Below are 19,528 nucleotides of genomic sequence, written 5' to 3'. Positions count from 1 at the left end.
AAATACAATACAACTTCTGCTAGCTTTGAAAAGAGAAGATATACTGATATAAACATGAACCAACTTGAACTAACACACACATGAAAAACAGATCCATAAGCTATGCTGTGGGTTCATTTAATTACATTTTAGTTACATTGTACAACATAGATGTATTTGCATATTTTAGCCACAAGAGGGCAGAAAAACACTACTGATGGCTCTAAGTTAGCTGTGAAAGAGGGATGTCAGCAATGCTGTATCCTTACAAGCCCTCTCTTGTGTTTACCATAGAAGGGCATGATGGTGAGGGGTGCTGCTGCCTTTGGCAGAGAGGTTTGAAATCACTGAGGTCTGACACTTTACAAACAAGGGGTATATTAGGTTCATTTATTGGCAATAGAGGTGTTGGAGAGTACACAGGAGTTCCTGCAGGGGGACTTAAAATATCCCGAGAGCCAGTTGGTTCAAATGTTACACATATTATTTTAATGAGTTGGCAAAATTACATTCCACTTATGGAAGTGATAAAATGTCTCATCATGTGACCCAGATTACTCAGATGACCCTGGAAGCAAACCTCTGTACCCACAAACCAACAGGTTAACAAATGGGGCCTCTAATATAAAGCAGCTTCCAGGAGAAATGTTGCATATGTGAAGGTTCGGATCCTTCATCAACTTCAACAGAGATCAGAACTAAATAAAAAACTGTTCAAGCCCTTACAGAGATATTGGTCAGTAAGAGTAGGCAAAATTGACAAAGTTCTAGAAATGGAAAATGATCCAGATAGCTTTTTGACAAATCCAAAATTAGACCTTTGCCTTAGAGGAATAGTTGAAGTGTTGTTTTTTTTAATTTATTTTTTTATTGTTTTTTAAATGTAGTCTACTTGAGTCTTTACTTTTATTATAATGAATTCATTTTGATTTGAGCTGTGTAAAAAGGAAATCGGATACACAGATTAGGTCTTTGAAGGTTGCATTAACATATTGAATAATTGTGAAACCTAATAATCTTGTTCACAAGGGGGAGATTTTCTTTATTAGTAGAGGTTGACCCTTTAAAAGCCAGATTATGCATGCTTTCTCAAATTTCCATTTTGGAGATCCGATGAATGCTCCTGATGCACATTTAGGTCAAAGTCATGAACTTTGCCATTAGGTTTATACAGAATAGGCTTTAAAATGTTAGGTGCTTCATAAAAAAATTCTCTGACATTTTCCTTTGTGGGAAATATTAAAATACTGTTTAGCATATTGCTATGATCTCTGGGTTAAACCAGTCACTTACTCAAATTTAGGGTAAAAGAGTGTCTTTTGGGAAAACAAAGCCCTAACCTGTTAAAGGGAATTTCCTTCTATGATTAGTGATGATGCATTTCAGGTAATGATCTGCTGAGAAAAGAGATTAAAGTATGAATTAGCAGTGGCAAAAGGAAATAAACCTTACTAAATCTGACAAAATGACAAACCAGGAGAACCGATGTGCCATATTTGAAGAGTATAGCAGCAAGCAATGCTTCCCTGGTGCCTCTTTCAATAAGGTTAAAGCCAGTGGTGTGGTGGTCGATCAAGAAAGGTATACTCTCAGTTTCTTGTCCTAGTTTTAAAAACAGAAAAAAGTACCCCAGAAAAACGCTGTTTCAGAAAAAGTGACACGTAAGACTCAATTTAGTCTACTTATGAAAGCCATCAGTATATTTGTACATTGTTACATAATTTCTGCTCTTTGGTTTCAGGGAGGAAGAATTATGAAAGGACTAAACCAATACTGGCACATAGACTAGTAAGAGACACTCATAGGCATATATATAGCTTTATTTTGTCTATGGTCAGGCTAAAGTCAATACAGCTGTTGACTAAATGCACCAATGTAGCAAAGGTAACCTTAGCTTAGCTGCTGGGCAACGTAGCTACATGTGTAGGGACGTTTGTAACTGTAAAAGCAGCATCACAGGGGATTTAGAAGTGGGTATACTGAATGCTGACTGAAAAAGAAGTGGGTGTACTCCGTATACCCGTGTATACCTTGGACTACACCACTGGTTACAGCATGTGTGTCAAAATGAAAGTATTAAGTTGAAGTTATAAAGTTCTCTGCCAATGTTCCAGATGAAATCCACAAAAGATCAACAGTTGAGATAATGTGAAAACATAGCAGCAAATTTTCTGGCTCATTAACTGGCAATGTGTGCTAGAGCGTTTGCGCCTCCTTTCTGCTGACCTTTTAATGTTGTTTTATACCTTCTCCTTGCTGATGATACATTCAAAAACCTGCAGGACTGATATCAACAATACAAGGAGCTTTAGCTGCTTCATCTCGTGTTGCCATTTCTGCAGCCTCATTGATGCATCAAAGTCTGCCTCTGCAGTCTTGACAAAGGTCCCCCCCACACACACTTACCTTGCAATTCCAGCTGTGAGAGAGCATTTCCAGCAGGAAGCTTTCTATTGTAACGCATTTGTGAACAGCAACTGCAAAAAAATTCCAAACAAATTGTCAGCACTTTCTCCTGAAAATCTCCAGTGTTAATGTGCAAAATCAGCTCTTTTACACATATGAGAACAATGCAGCGCATCAGGAGAGATTTATCTTGGAAGCAGATTAGTTCTGTCTATTTCTGATCTCACTCAACTCTTTCAGTTTTCTTCATCTTTGGAGATTCAGAGGTCAGAGATTTAATGTTTCATTGGATGCACTCACAAATGAAAACATGTTTATGTCAGGAAGAATTTTGTCCACTGACTGCCACCGTCCTGTCCCGTCATCACTGTGCTTGGCATTTGACCTTATTGCTATACCAAAGTTTAACACTGGATGCCAGTAATTCCAATAAACTGTATCTTGAAGTTTTAGTATGTTATCAACTGTACTTATGTTAGTGCTACTAAGATGCAAAACCAACAAGCTATTGTGCATTTCACCATGTATGAAATACTGGTTTGTGGTCATTAATATGAAAAATATATTAGATGTAACCATTAGACCAAGTTTTGAGACCGGCAACAATGACCTAAACAAAATTAACTGTTTTAGAACCAGCTTCCTGCTTCATTTAGAAATGAGGTTGGGGTTGTTTTTACACATTTTCTGCATTCCTAAAATATTTAAGAGATTATCTGGAGGGGTGAGCATTTACTACTAGAGAGTGTGTGCATGGTGATAAGACTTAATGTTAAAATTACGCAATATGCTGTCAACAACATGCAGCAATTTTAACTAAAAAACATTTTGCATTGTGTCCTACCTCCTGTGTTCGCCAGACAGATGCTCCCCTACACCCCTTATCTGTGTGCAGCTGGAATGATTTTTCACTATACTACCACCAATGAAAAATCACTGCAGTTCACTTCCAGAAGATAAACTTCTCTAAATGACTATAAGACACTAAAATGTACTAAAGAGGTGAGGGACACCACAGAGTTGTAGCAAACTGTCTGTGAATTTGTTACCACCAATGGTATCTTTCACTTCACAGAATATTACAAATAATACTAAGAAAATATCAAATTGTGCAGCTTTCATTTCTAAAACGCTGACCTAATCCAGTGTGCATGCTCTGACTGTTGACTTCAACCCTGCTAATGTGTATCAGGAAAAAGATTTAGCAGCTTGAGATTGTAAATCCCTCATTGATCGCCTGGCACAAGGGGCTGGAGCTACTGCTGCTTATCCATCTTGGCTTTGAAGACCTTAACATGTGGGGCAAAGGTCAGATTGTAGCAAGTTCACTGCAAACCACAAGCAAAAAGGAAATGAGGAAAATCTGCCACTGCTGTTTGAGAGCCACATGCACACTACTTTCGCTGTTTCTGTCCGAGTAAACAGGCTTCTCTGCCAGGCACCACAACAAGTCGGTTAGATTTGGGTTTTCTGCAAATGTAATGCCTCTTTCTCACTGTAAACTTTAATCTTAGCTCAGTTGCAACTCATTTGTAGGGAAATCAGTGTCACCAACATTCATGAGGTGAGACAAAAACAGAGGGGGGAAAAAACCCCAGAAAGTTAAAAAAAAAAAAAAAAAAAAAAAAAAAATCAATGGTAATTAAACAACACTGAAAAAAGTGGTAAAAGTATCTGTGACTGTAGGTGGAGCAGAGCTGAGTAAACAGAGAGAGGGAGTGGGAGATCTTTGGGAAGGATAAAAAGCATGTCAACAGAAGCTGCTCTGACCTCTGGGACCTTCTCCCGAGGCCCTTTCTGTGTTGGGGGCCTTGGAGAGGATTTAGCCGGACATGAATACTCTTCTCTCATTCCTCTGCTCTCTGACATTGCTGTAAATACACAAGATGCTTAATGCCTCTTGCCTGCTTTATGTCATTAAATATCAGGCATAATTTTACTGTGGATAAAATCTTTTCCAGAATAATTAAATTAAATTAAACTTTTAAAGGTTTGAAAAAAAACCACAATATCAATCTATATTTAGTCATTTTCTTTGGTAAGAATGATGTCATCATTGCAAACCTAATCCATGACTCTTACCTAAGTCATGCCTCGTGTTTCTTAACATTTAAAATTTCTGTGTTTTCTCAGCTAAGAAGATAATCTAGTACCTGTAATTTTCTAATAATTTTCTATGATATCTTTGATCAGCTGCTCAGGGACTCGAAAGTATACTGTATGAGTACAGGGAGAAAATATGTCAAATAAAAATTGTAGAACCACAATAGTAAAAATAATTTACTGTTATAATAATAATAATAATTATTAATCTATAAAAAAAAAAAAAAAAAAAAAACCAACAGTTATTATAAATGCAACATACACTGGCCACTAAGTTGTTTTTTCATTTTTGTCATTTGCAAATGACAGAAAAATATATTTGTTCCAACATTTCTAGAGTACGTTATTATCTAAAAGGTCTTTCTATCAATGTAAATTTGTATGAATTCACTATGTATTAAACATACAAAGTGTTTATATGGTTATTTCAGTTCTAACTAGAGTGATATACTATATAAATAGCTTATATAGAAATGTCTGTCTCCAGTGAGATCCTAAACCTCTGTCGATTCACACACTCATTTTAATGATGACCAACTGGGAGTAACCGGAAAAGGAAAAAATAACAACTCAGTCTCATAAAAAAAAAAAATATATATTATCCGAAAGATTATTTCTTAGAATAGCACAAAATTTTGGTTTATGACAGCTCCTTGAAATAATGGTTTTTGCATTATTTGACTCATGAACATGTCAAGATAATTTTTTTTCCCCCCCTGATGGTCAGTAAAAACCTAGAAGAAGAAAAATAGCACTAACTCTCACTTTTTTTTTTTTTTTTTTAACCCAATAAAGCTTTTTTTTTTTTTTTTTTTTTTTTTTTTTCCATTCTTCGAAAAGAAAATGTGAGATCCACTTGTGTTTTCTTTTAAGTGACCCGGGGCAGCCTTTTTACCCAGACTCGCCTGACATAAGTGGGTCGAATGAACGAAATGCCTCTGGATCAGTTAGTATGTGTGTCACAAAGCATGCTTGTCTCTGGTTAACAGGGTGAAAGAGGCTCTGTCGAATGCCCCCCTTTTTACTCTGATACTCAATTAAGGCCTAATTGGTCTGGGGTCCACCATAGGCATGTGGCAAGGCAACGCCACAGGCTATCTGCTCTTGTTCGATATTTTCTGGAAAAATTCCTTTGATCTATAAACAACTTAAGTAGATTTTAGGCCAACAGGGCTGATAACCTGGTTTTCTTTGAACACGAGCGGCAGTTTTAGACAATTACTTGACTCATTTGAGTTAATTTGACTTACAGATGAAGGAGTTGAAAAAAAGGTGGTAAGGAGCCATATGACCACAATGAATATGGATTTATGTCTGTTTGTGTGTGTGTGTGTGTGTTTAAGAGAGAGAGAGAGAAAGAGAGAGAGGGGAGAGAAACATTTTCATGAGCTGTATCAGCAGAACAGAAAGACCGTCTCCCTATAGAGTGCTACCATAATGCATTACTGGAAACCTTCTACAGAGCTCTGCTTCCCAGAGATCCACTCAGCTTAAACAGCATCTTCAGCGGCTATGAACCTCTCAAGCTACCTTTCCAGGAAAGGAGCTAGTTTTACCCTTCAAAAAAGCTAATTGCACAACTTTCACAGATATAAGGGCTGAAATTTGTTTGAAGACATCCAAACAAAAAATGTTTACATCGGCAACAAAACAAAAAAAGTATGATTGTAGCATATGATATAGTGCTGATGAATTTCATACAATCATAATGGGAGGTATACTGTTTTTATTAAATGTTAACACCAAGGGGAAAAAAGCTGCCATCTATAGGATTTATTGACAACGCCAAGTTTAGAACAAATGACACAATACAACACTCTCAAAAATAGAGGTACAAGATAGGGACATTTCTGTACCTATAGGTACATTTCAAAGAAATGTTCTCTCAGAAGTACAATACAGGTCTTTAAGAGACCAGAAGCACACCTTCAGAGTACGAAAAAGGGTTCAAAGTGACATAAAGTACAAATTTGTACCATTTCGACCATAAAGGTACCTGCAGCATTGAAAAATGTAATGTTAATGGCTGTAATGTTACAAACTCGAGCAGAGTTGAGTGATGACAGTAGTACTACTTAACAGTCATTTACTACACCAGACAATGAAGGTCAGATGCTGCAAACTACGTGTATGGCTGGTCAGTATTTTGAGTTTTTGAAGATTATTTCTAGATTAAAGATAAGATAATATTGCTAAGTTGCATGGACCAGGCCTAATGCTGTGAAAACATAAAAAAACATAACTTGATAAGGTGAGGTTGAACTTGATAAGGTACAAAAATAGACCAGAACTGAAGGGTACAGAAATGTCTCTCAAAAGAGTACACCCCCAGCGACAAGCATTTGTACCTTTTTAGGTACAAGCTGGTACCTCTATTTTTGAGTGTGAACCTCTTTGTGTAAAATGTCAATAAAATCAGAATGCAAGGGTTTAAAAAGATCAGAAATACATATTTTATTTAAAAAAAAAAAAAAACATAAAAACATACAAGTGAAAACTGAAACTTTTTAGCACCTCATGAACATTTTTATCTAATTTTGAAGGTGATGGCAGAAACACATCTCAAAAAAGTTTGAACAAAGGCAACAAAAGGCTGGAGAGAAACTGGCACAAATCAAAAGCGACTGTTAACAACTAATTAGATTAACTGGCATCAGCTCAGTAAAATAACTGGGTATGAAAGGAAATTTTATGAAAGAAAATACACACACACACACACTCACACACACACACACACACACACACACACACACACACACACACACACACACACACACACACACACACACACACACATATTTGCATATAGATGGAGCTCATCCCACCAATAGAAAGAGTGTCTTATCTTACCTCTTATCTCTTTTTATGTCCCGTTTGTTCTTTCTTTTCCTCTCTTCCTCCATGGGTTGTTGCTTTTCTTAGCTAAATCATCCACGGTGCGCATTAAAAATAGTCAGTATGATGATCTGCTTTTGTGAAACTAAGCAAAATGCGGCATCCCAAAAGAAAAGTTGTGAAATGCAGTTTTTCAGCCTTGGGACACAGCTGGGCACAATGCCTCCAGAAACGTACATAATACATTGATTGTGCAATGAAATAGTCTGGAAATGCAGCGTTTGGAAATTGTATTCATTGTCCTGTTCATTAGGTCCACTATTCTCAAAACAGACACGTTTGTAATGAAAATCAAATTCAAAGATATTTTTATGTGCAAACACAAAAATAGGTCAGCCTCATTTCAAATCTTTTTCCTTGTTACATTTTTTCATCTTTTATTGTTGTTTCTTTGTCCATTTTATGCTATAATCTCTCAGAGGTGAGCACATTTTGGTCTCAGCCGTTACAACCTGCTGAGAATGTTGTAAGTGGGGAATCCTACTGAGACAAAAATACACGTGCATACATAAAACTACGCTAACACAAAACAGATGGCTTTTACCATGCAACCAGTTTCTTTGCCTCAGAATCTTTGAGTAGTTCTTAAAAACTGAAACAACAGTTCCCAAAACCCCGGCCTCTGCTGACCTTAACCCACACAGCATCACGTCACTTGGTGGGAACGCCACGGCCCAATTCTGCCCCTTTGTTTGTTTCCCTCAGCATCCCATAGATCCCGGAGACCTCTGCAGCAAAAACACTCAACAGTAGCAAGCAGCTTGTGGGACAGCCGGGCACATTCCACTGTCTGGGAACTTCCTAACAAACTGTCAGAGGATCCAAATGGTTGTCAAAATGAGGGGGAGGAAAAGATGACTGAATGAAGAGCAAAAAGCTGAGAAAGTCTGAGAGGAATGGAAGAAATTATTAAGTACTTCTAACGAGACATTTTGTTTTGATTTTAACTTGAAATAACACTCCACAGTTCCACATCTGTGTGGCCAAGATAATCAACTTTCGGGTGGATGGATGAGATTCTTGCAAGAATTTTATCTCTAGCAAAACTGTCTTTTATTAGCCGATAATAATGAGCCATTACAGTCTAAAGTTTGTCCATGTCCACCATTTGTCCTTGTTTGTAAAATGGGCAGATGCCATAAACACCACCCATTTCACATGGTCTTCAGAAAGACCACATGAAAGAAACTCTGAATTCTTCAGTATACTCTAAGGGATTTTGGACATTTCCAAGTTCCTAACTTTATGCAAATAGTTTGGGGATGATTGCTTTCTGTACCAACTTAACTGTAAACCAGAAGGCAAAGCAAGGTGCATAAAGACATTGATAAGCAAGTTTGGTGTGTAAGAACTTAACTGGTCTGACAGAGTCCTGACCTCAACAGGATCGAATACCTTTGGGGTGAATTCGTGTGGAGACTGCGAGCAAGGTCTTGTTGTTCAACATCAGTGTCTGACCTCACAAAAGTGTTTCTAGAAGAACACAATCAAGCCTTCGGAATATATATATATATATATATATATATATATATATATATATATATATATATATATATATATATATATATGTATATATATACCATATATACCATTCACATTATTCACTCCTAGGGACAATCTAGACTAACCAATTAACCTAATCTCCCACCAACTTTGGACAGTGGGAGGAAGCCAGAGAACATGCAAACTTCCCACAGAAAGGCCACTGTTTGAGCCTCCCCTCCAGGCGATGATCAAACCAGCAACGTTCCTGCTGTGAGGCCACAGAGCTAACCACTATGCCAAGTGAAACAGAGTATCCCTATTTTAATGCTGAGCTTTTATCAAGAAAATAAAATGTGGACTGCTGTTTTTTATGCTAGCTACAAGTACATCTCTGATAAGTGAGACTCTGAATTCATTTGCTTTTATTAGTGGGGTAAAGATTAGTCCATGTTATGAATAGAATTATAATTTCTAACAGTAAGTTAAACACTGAATGTGAGGCTGTCTTAGACGGCTGCTTCCTCTCACAGCACTCTGAGATAAAGTGGGGGTAAGGCAGTGGTAGTTTTCACTACAACACTGGAAGACTCAAAGTATTTGGAGTGCTTTCTGTCATAACTTGGAGATATACTTCGGTATATTTGTGGTGCACTGTGGCTATAGTCTGTGGTTCATCATAATAATCAACTTTAATGTTACTGGATGTGAGGCCAGTTGAAGAAAGTAGAAGTTATTTCACCTCTGACTCCATTAGAAAAAGGTAAAGGGGGCTCTGGTCTCAGCTGAATTTAAACAGGGTGCACCCTTTAAACTTTGACCTCCTGACCCAGAAACCATAAAAGCTATCAAAACCATTTTTCATTTGGAGACTGGGAACATGTGTTTTTTTTCTTACTAGTGTCAACAATGTTGAAATGAAAATGAGTGAAAAACATAAAACATTTTGATTTTGGTCAGAAAACCAGCTGCAATTTTATAATGATAGTTAAATAAGACAGGAAAAGGAGTTTCTCTTGTTTGGACAAATGTTGTCAGTGATATGCAGATAAATGTAACAATATAACATCCTGCTTGAGGTTTTGCAAAAAGGAATCACACCGATCCTAATGCTGTGTTATCAACTCCATAACAGAACCAAGAGCTGCATTTTATAACTTAACTTTGGGATTAAAAAAAAAACAAAAAAAACAAAAAAAAAAAACCTAACGCCAGTAGGATTTCCTAGTCGGAAGCTAATTTACTCCCAAAATTGACGAGCAAATATGTTTTGACTTTAAGTTGGACAAACACAGAATTGGCTTAGTTTCACAAATATGGATTATTGTGCTATTTCATAGCATATTCACACATTGGCCAAGTTATTTACCTGCTTATTATTATTTGGACTGTGTTTAAAAACCAATTTGCATAGAATAATCAGCTTGATACCAAATCAGGACAATTCTCTCCAGAGTCTAAATTAGCAACAAAACCTTTAAGTTTGTACATGATTTTACTTAGACGATTGTAAATATGTTGTTTAACTAAAAAGAAAACAACAAGTTAGGATATTAGTGGAGCGAGGAACATGCTCAGATTAGGTTACTGATGCACATATGCTCAGCTGATGGCTCAGCACATGGATTACAGTTACATACAGAGTAAATTGAATTGAAAAGACTGTTCTCCAAAGAGCCCTGATGAATGATAAAGAGCTGTAATTGTTTATTCTGACACCAATAATAAGCATCCTAAGGAATTTCAGCAGTAGCAGGTGAGTTATGACTACCAAGTCTGTATTTAGCCCTCAGCACACTGAAAAGTCTCAGACACCTGTGACCTTTTCACAGGTTCTGTGTTAGTCTTTTTTTAGACAACATTTTGGTCAAAACCAGAGCTCATATTTCAAGTTTGACTTAAATGACTAATTATGTGAAGTTCATTGCTTCCACATGTGCCCAACTGAGAGCCATTGCAGCATATTTGAACTTTCCTTTGAGTGGGCTTTCTTCCACAGCTGGCTGCAATGTGCAAAGTGAACACATTCAGACTAAGCACACGCAGTCTTCCAAGTCAATTTCTAAACACACTGTTAGCAGCACAAAGTGCCTGAGCAACATTGACAAGGGCCAAGCATTGAAACCAAGATAGCAGGGACCAGGATGTTTCTAACAGAGTAGGTTCAGTAGGCTGTCTCTGCTCATAGCCTCATTGCATCTGGCAACTTCTGGTACATGCTACTTGTAAAAGAAATCTCTGCTGACATAAGTGTTTACGCCAGCTGCCAACACCTAGGTTTAATTACCAGAGATATGCATCTCTATACAAAACCACTGCTTTCTGGACAGCAGTCCACTGTGTGAATGCAGCCATGATGTCCTTATAGCCAGGATCTTTAGCTCTGATCCTCCAAAGCTGCTGTCCTGCAGGTTTAAGGCACTTCCCTGTTCCAACACACTGGATTCAGATTAACTGGATCCAAGTGTTGTCACATAACACCATTAAACTGGGTCAGGCGTGTTGAAGCAGGGATCCCATCTAAACCCTGCAGTGTACAATGGTCCTCAGTGACTGGAGTTCTTTTTTTAATATTGGCTTCTCTGGAAGTTCAGATAAGAAATAAAGTTAAAGTTCTTTGTACTGTGCAAACTTTCAAATGTCTATGAATTTATTAATTTAATTACAATTGCAAATTGTAAACTGAAGATTTGTCCAGACCAGTAAGAGCTACTAATGCTCTTTGTGAACCTTTTTTTTTTTTTCTACCAATCAAATTAAAATCAGTGTTTGAAGATTCAGCAGCTACATTTTCCATTATTTTGTGAGTTTCATCATTTGAGCAACGAGGCAAAATAAAACTTGGAGTTTTGGCACCAGACAAATTTGTAAAAAATGCCAATTGGAAAAAGATGATGAATGAGCAAGAGAGACTTCAAGTAGAATAAAAAGAGAAGAAAATATGAAGGAGCATATCTGCCTCTGGGCTTGAATAGGTAACAGATGAGTAATAGTAATAATCAATGGTGGGTAATTAAGAGACCACAGTGTGTTGTGTATATCAAAATATTATCATCTAATATTATGAAGTCTGAAGGCAAATAAGTTACATCACTGGAGAACTTTTCATCCTGAATACAAAGGAAAGCCTTGAGGGTACTTTAGAAATAAACTACCCAGCTTCCATGTAAAGAAGAGTTGCTCATTGAAAACTCAGCTCACCTGAAGTAGTTTGCAGAGATTCCTGGTTTAAAATATTTCACACCAGCAGAAGAATGGATAATAATACTGGCACTGAAACGGTTTTAACAATAGTGAACTACAATGCAGCCGCTAAACTAATAACGCATTTCTTAGTATGTTTCTTTGGTTCATGTGAAGGAGGTGGGGGTGGCTTGACATTACTGTCTTAGATGAAAAGGCGGCCCTGCAGAAAAATTTGGGCAAGGCAAGGCAGGTTTATTTGTACAGCACATTTCATGTACAAGACAATTCAAAGTGCTTCACATAAAAACATTAAAGCATTTTACAGCGAGGTGCAGAAAGCATTAAAAGCAAACAAACAAACAAGCGAATAGTTTAAAATAAAAAGAGTGATTAAATAACAAGAGAGGAAAGATAAAACCTCTTTGACACTGTGAGGAATTAACAGTTGCTTTGATAAGAGGGTGGAAAATAAAATGAAAAATTAATCTTGAATTAAAGCAGCTGAGAGTTTCATCAGACCTGCAGTTTTCTGGGAGTTTGTTCCACAAGCAAGGAGCATAAAAACTGAACACTGCTACTCCATGTATGGTTTTGACTCTGGGAACAGAAAGTAGACCTGCTCCTGATGACCTAAGAGATCTACTCTGTTCATAACAAACCAGAAGATCCTGAACGTATTTTGGTCCGAAACCATTCAGTGCTTTATAAACAGCAGGATTTTGAAGTCAATTCTTTGACAGACAGAAGCCAGTGTAAAGATCTGAGGACTGGTGTTATATTATCCACTTTCTTGGTCTTAGTGAGGACTGGAGCAGCATTCTGGACTGTTTGCAGCTGTCTGATGAACTTTTTAGGGAGACGTGTAAGGACAACGTTACAGTAGTCTAGTCTTCTAAAGATAAATACATGGACAAGTTTTCTAAATCCTACTGAGACATCAGTCCTTTAATCATCGTTATGTTGAGATTAAGTGAGAAAAGGCGACTTCACAGCTGTCTTAATGTGACTGCTAAAATTTAGCTCTGAGTCCATCACTACACCAAGATTTCTGGCTTTGTCATTCGTTTTTAATGTAGCTGTCTGTAGCCAATTGGTGACTTTTAATCTTTCTCCTTGAGCTCTGAAGACTAAATTCAGTTTTGCCTTCATTTAACTGAAGGAAGTTCAGGCACATCCAGTCTTTACTTTGATCAATGCATTTGATCAGAGTTGGATCGGACAATTGTCTCCTGGTGAGATGGTTATGCAAATTGGCGTGTCATTAGCTTAACTATGGTAACATATTTAGTTGTTTTTCATAACCTGAGCAAGTGGATGCATGTAGATGTTGAACAACAAGATGGGGCTCTGGAGAACTCCACAGGTTAAATTAGTTCGCTGATATTTATAGTTACCTACAGACACAAAGTAGTCCCTGTCTTTTAAATAAGACTCAAACCACTTAATTGCAGTGCCACCAAGTCCTATCCAGTCATTCAGCCAGGAAACCACTGCCTTAATGCAACTTTATGAAGGTATTCAGTGAGTAATATTCTTCTGAAACAAGCTATGATGGAAAATTTTGTGTATTTTCTGAGGCCTTTCATTAAAGTGAAACTAATAAATGACTGACTTTTTGTCAAAAATGAGCAAACAAATGACAGATACAGGGGTGCAAAAATTGTGTTTTGATTGCAAAGGATTGATTCCTTCTGTCATTTTCATTGTAGATGAACCGCATCTCTACAAACCTGTTGACAGGATGGATAACATGAATGCTAATAGGGTTTTTTTAAACAGACATGTTTGTACACCAATTATGGGAAGACCTGCCATCTGAATTTGATAAACCTTGTTTTGATTGGTCTGTGCTAAATCTTTTAGGTGCCTGACCCCTGAAGGTGTGATAATACTGAGATGTGTGATCCCTCATTATAAGTGTGAAAACAGAGTCCAACAGCCTGGCCTAAAGCAGGACTTACATGAAAATACAATGTAAAAAAACCCCACCTATTTGAGACCTCTTGTTGCAGCAGGAGTGACTGTAACGTCCATTTACCAGCCCTATATTTGTTCTATTTTCCCAATGATCTCTGATGCACAATCAAGGCAAGAACTGACAGCTGCAACATGTAAAAAATAGCAGTTTATATGTTACATGTATAAGTTTGTAATATCTCTGCAAACAACGAAACAATGATGGTCTCTGAGAGGCATTTACAGCTTCTGGAAGGTGAGGCCTGATGACATAAGAAGTTCTTTTTTTTTACCCCCAGCAGTCCTCAGGATAAATTCCTGTCCCTTTCATAGAATCCCTTCATTATAACTACATACAGTTTGTGTCATAACTGCAGGGAATGAAGGCAGACTTGAGGAAACACACAGTCTCCCCACCAAACTTGCTCAAAAGCTTTGCTACGCATGATTTACAGCAGGATCAATGAGTATGTTGATATGCTGGTGTCCGCGTTTAGTTTGAAGCGTTGTTGTGTTCAAGTTCTATCTCACTATTACATAGCCATGAGTTCTCAGACCAATATTTCCTCTATTACAATGATACTTAATTCAGTCCTACAAGAACCCAAATCTGCAGGTTTTCAATGTTTCCCTGCTCCAAAACACCTGGCTCAAATGAAATGGATCCAGCTGCCTATAAAGTTCTGCACAATAAGTCATTAATATGAGGCAGATGTGTTGAATCAGTTGTGTTGTGGTCCTTGTAGGATCACATTAAGTGGCCATGCTGTGAGAAGTATTGAAATAAAAAAACTTCATTTGTAGATAATATCTAAAAAAATAAAAATAAAAAAGATTTAAAAAAATTAAGGGAATACAGAAATATTCTGCTTAGATTCCAGGTAGGTCTTCATGTGAGTATTTTGTCTACATGTTTTATAAACCTGTGACAGAATGGATTGAATCCACTGACCAAACCTGATGTTTTTGCTTTGAGCTCTAATGGATCTCTACTAAACATCTGATAGACGACCCATTATTGATCAGGAATCTACATAAAAGCACCAGACTGGTTTACATGGAGAGGTCAAATGAGAAAAACAGCTCTGCGAGGTCCTAGTTTTCCCTTTCATTAGAAAAGGGTTCACAATGTAACAAGCCAAAGTAAGTAGTATTTTCTCAAGGCAACACATTCAAAATATTTTAAATATCTTTAATCAGGCTTGTATGGTTTAAAGACTGTATCAGCACATTCTCTCTTAACAAGGATATGTTCTTTTCTATTAACATACTGCATAAGAAAAAAAAAAATACAGTTAAATAAAAATTATTCAGCAAAACAAGAGCCCAAATCAGCTGATCCAGGGAGCCACTGTTGGGTCTCTGTGGCTTTCATCTTTCAATCCTCTTGGCTTTGTTTTGCAGAAGTTAAGTTTTGGACCTGGTTCAGAACCCAGTGTGCGCTTAGTGGGGTTTGTTTCGGTTCACTCCAATTTCCTTCAGCAGTTTGAGATGTGAATAAGACACAGAAAAGCAACGGAATATAAATAAAATTCCAGCAAAAGCAAATGCCGTCACCCGACTTGCTGAGCCAAGATAAGCTGTGTGTGTGTGTGTGTTTGTGTGTGTGTGTATTTGCTTATGTTTAAGAGGAAGTAACCAAACAGCAGGACACTGGGGGGTGGAAGCTTTCTTTTAGCTGCATACTGATCACTCAACGAATGGTTTAGTCCTCGATTCTGACTCCAGGAACACACAGCTGGCCTGTGGCCTTTAAAATCATCAAAAAGCTTCTGGCAGCTTAAAATGTGGCTCAACTAAAGAGTTGCTCAGTTCAAAAGAATTCAAAGACAAATTTCAACTCCGTCACGTAAGCAAATAAATAAAATGAATAAAAAGTAGAAAAAAAACTTGTACAGATTATAAATTCTGAATCATAGAATTTTAGAGGTTACATCTAGTTTAATGTAACCATCTGTGAGTTGCACTGAAGTGACAGCTTTGACTTTTTGTTTTATGTTACTAAAGGTCTAATTTCCCCTCTTTAAGTGCTGTTTTACTACATCAGAGAAAGAGTAGTGTTTCAAGTGAACCTTTAGATTAAAATATTAATTTAATCATGCAATACAATTTTAGTTTAAGAGAGGACTTGAAAGTTTTACAATATATAACCACATTATTCCAGTATTAACAAGATTTAGTCCTTATTCTGAATGAAACACTGACATGTAAGCAAAGTCTGATCATTCAGACAGAACATTTTCAGTACAAGCAATAATGATATAAAGCCAAAGTGTCCTTTTTCAGACATATTTAGAACGTAGTCACAACATTGCATCTTATCGGAAATTTCACAAAGCTGCACATCACAGTCATGCTAATGTTGTCAAGTGCATTACATATAAAGCCAAGCGCTGCATTTGATTAAACAATGCTGAACTTTGAAATGAAAAAAAAAATCCACCAGCAAAAAAGTTCCTGGATGAAGGTTCATTTCTTCTTAAATTTGATTGATATACTTTAATTTTCACCTTTACACTTCAGTAAAAGAATAAGTTTCCACTAATGCAAAAAAAAGGGCCTTGCATTTCCAGGTAATAAATTATTCAGAAATAATGTCTTTTAAAGGGCATATGGGAATAAAATGTGGTTATGCCAAATCTAAACATAAACATCAAAGAATATTCTACAACAACAATCTGCTACTCATGTAAATGTAAAAATGGTAATAGTGATTTATTTAGAATGAGGTCAACACATGGCAGAAAGGTCATATTAATCCGCATTTTAATAAAGCCATTCAGGGGGACTGTATTGTTAATGTGTTTAAAATTATCTGTAGATGCACAAGTCCCTTTTGACAACCCCTATAAATACAGGGTCTAATGCAGTGGTTCCCAAACTGGGGTCCGGGATATGTTGTTAAGAAAAACAAACTGTACTAAAGTCCTTTTTCTACAATATGTTAAAAGGGATCATTTTTAATAACTTGTCTTTATGAATAGTTTATGACTGATCAAAAGGGCATTATTAAATTATAACATTAATTCAACCAATAGTTGAAACTCATTAATAAAATGTGCCTTTTAAATTAGGGTTACATTAAAGCTGAAATGAATGAATTAATGAATTTACTTAATTAATCCCTGAATTAACATAAAATCATCAGCTATCACAGTTTAGCCAGAAACACGTAATTCTAATCCTATAAAAAGTCACTAGATGTCTCATGTCAGCTGGCCTGCCATTATCCAGCACACTGATTTGCTGCTATTGGCACTGCTGTAAACACTGTTATATGGTGCCCAAATGCTGGTGCCTGCTCAGCCTTATCGTCATGGCAACATTGTTCATGTGGATATCCACTCATCTACGCAATCATGCTATTTATCTTGTGCTCAGAATAGCTTGAGGGTGTAGGTATCTGAAGCAAAGGCAAATGCATCACACAATGGACATTTCATAAATCCTGGACATCAGGCGGATACAGCTGATGGATTTCAGCGAACCCAGTTGTGTTATTGCATTCATATTCTCAGTGTGAAAAAAAAAAAATCAGGATATAGCACTACATCTATTGTTGTTCCTTGTAAATGCCAATTATCCCAAAACATTCAGAGCACAAGCAGCTCCTTCTGGCACCCCGACTGTCAGCACTCATTAAAACTCTGCCAAAGACTGCGTTTAAACCATGTTCATACTCCAATTTTAAACTGGACTTGCCTAGTAAAAACACATTAAATCATCATGGGCTGCAGTATATCTTCAGAAGGACACACTAGGCTGTAGTAATGACTTTTACAGGCCTGTTCCCTTCACTACTTTTTTCCATATGTCTCAGCTCATTTGGGAAGAAATCCACAAACTCACAGAGCAGACAGTTTTTAGGGGGGATGTAATACTGCTTTACGACACAGGTCAGAAGGAAAAGTGGTTTTAAATGACTTCATGTCTGTATTGTTGCTAAAGGCTATGTTGTACACTGATATGGCAAAATAGAAACATTTTTTCTTATTCATATTGAGAAAACAGGAGAAAGTGTTTCTATTTATGCAAGATTTCATAGCTAAATTAATGCTCAGTTTTCCTTGCTTGTCTCCAGACACTGTTTCTGTGGTTACACTTTTATGAAGCTGTTTCCACACACACAAAGTGAGAGGGCATTGTGCACACATGATGTGTTTGTTGGCACGAACTGAGCATTTCCATCAAACCACTATGGAGGTGGAAAGTAGGATGACAAGTAAAGCAGGAGGCAGAGCGGGGGAACACTTCAGTGGCTGAAATGAATAGATGTTGGGTTTGACATCTAATTGTTGCTACAGAAGAAAGGTCTTGAAAAGCAGACAGAACACAAATGAAAATGGACTGACTGTAGGCGACACCAAGTTAACAATGACAACCAGTAACTGTACATTGATGCAACCAGTCTTAAATTGCTCTTTGAAATTTGTCAAAAGTTTCCTCCAAATGTAAAACAGCTGAGCAACATCTCAATAGTTACTTCTCAGACCCTTTCAATGACTTTTGAAGAAATTTTTAGATCACACTTAAGCTAGTTTCTCTTAAAAAAAAAAAAAAAAAAAAGAAAAAGAAAGAAAGAAAAAAGCTATGCTTGTATTTTCCCATGACAAGCTGCTCTCCTGCTGCAGGCGAACATTTCTTTCCTTGTCAGTGAGGAACAGAAAACAGCAGCACATTATAGTCAACCACACAGCAGCTGACAGACACACAAATAAGTTGCACAGATGCAAATGTCTTGTGGTTTGTTACACAGGAGGGGGCTGCTCAGTTTCTCTTCAAACGTCCTCTCCTGGTCATCATTTTCATAAATAAATATAGATAAAAATTAAATTTGTTGAGTTATCCAACATTATAGTTTCAAAATCCGTGTGTGTGCAGTGCACAGTGGCAGTGTGGAAATGACTTGCAGATTGACATATTTCACTTGCTTATATTTCAGTCATTTTATTGACTTTTTGCCATTTTATGTCAAAAAGAAAATAAAATTATGCAAATAAAAAAATTTTTAACTTATAACTGGACTGTATTATAACCTAAGCAGTAACAGATTAAACATACCTGTGGACAACAAGGAAAAGGAGAATTTAGCTCCTAGTCTGAATCTACAGCATTGTCATATGAGTAAAAAAAAAAACAAAACAAAAAAAAAAAAATCCCATATTGCAACAAGTTGGATGGTTTAATAAAAGAAAAATGGTTTTCAGTGAGCAAGATTTATGAAAGCTTACAGCTAAGATCTTTAGGTTTCCAGGCAAGCCAGCAAAACAATCATTTTCATAGAAGTTTTACAGCTAACACAAAGGAAATTTGGCTCAGGGGAACATCACATTAAACTTTTACAAAAAGCTTCATGATAGCTTAAACAGTATGCACAGATAATGTAAAATGTTCCCCCCTTTTAAATAGATGTGGTTTGCTTCCCCCCCCGACATTACTGCAGACTGGCAGGAGGAGTCGGAGCATTATGATGAATGGGCCAAACACCATTTAAAAACCACTGGGACTCATCTATTCTTAT

Source organism: Telmatherina bonti (assembly GCF_933228915.1).
Source record: "Telmatherina bonti genome assembly, chromosome: 8".
Taxonomy (NCBI): domain Eukaryota; kingdom Metazoa; phylum Chordata; class Actinopteri; order Atheriniformes; family Telmatherinidae; genus Telmatherina; species Telmatherina bonti.
Note: the sequence above shows the minus strand (reverse complement) of the source record.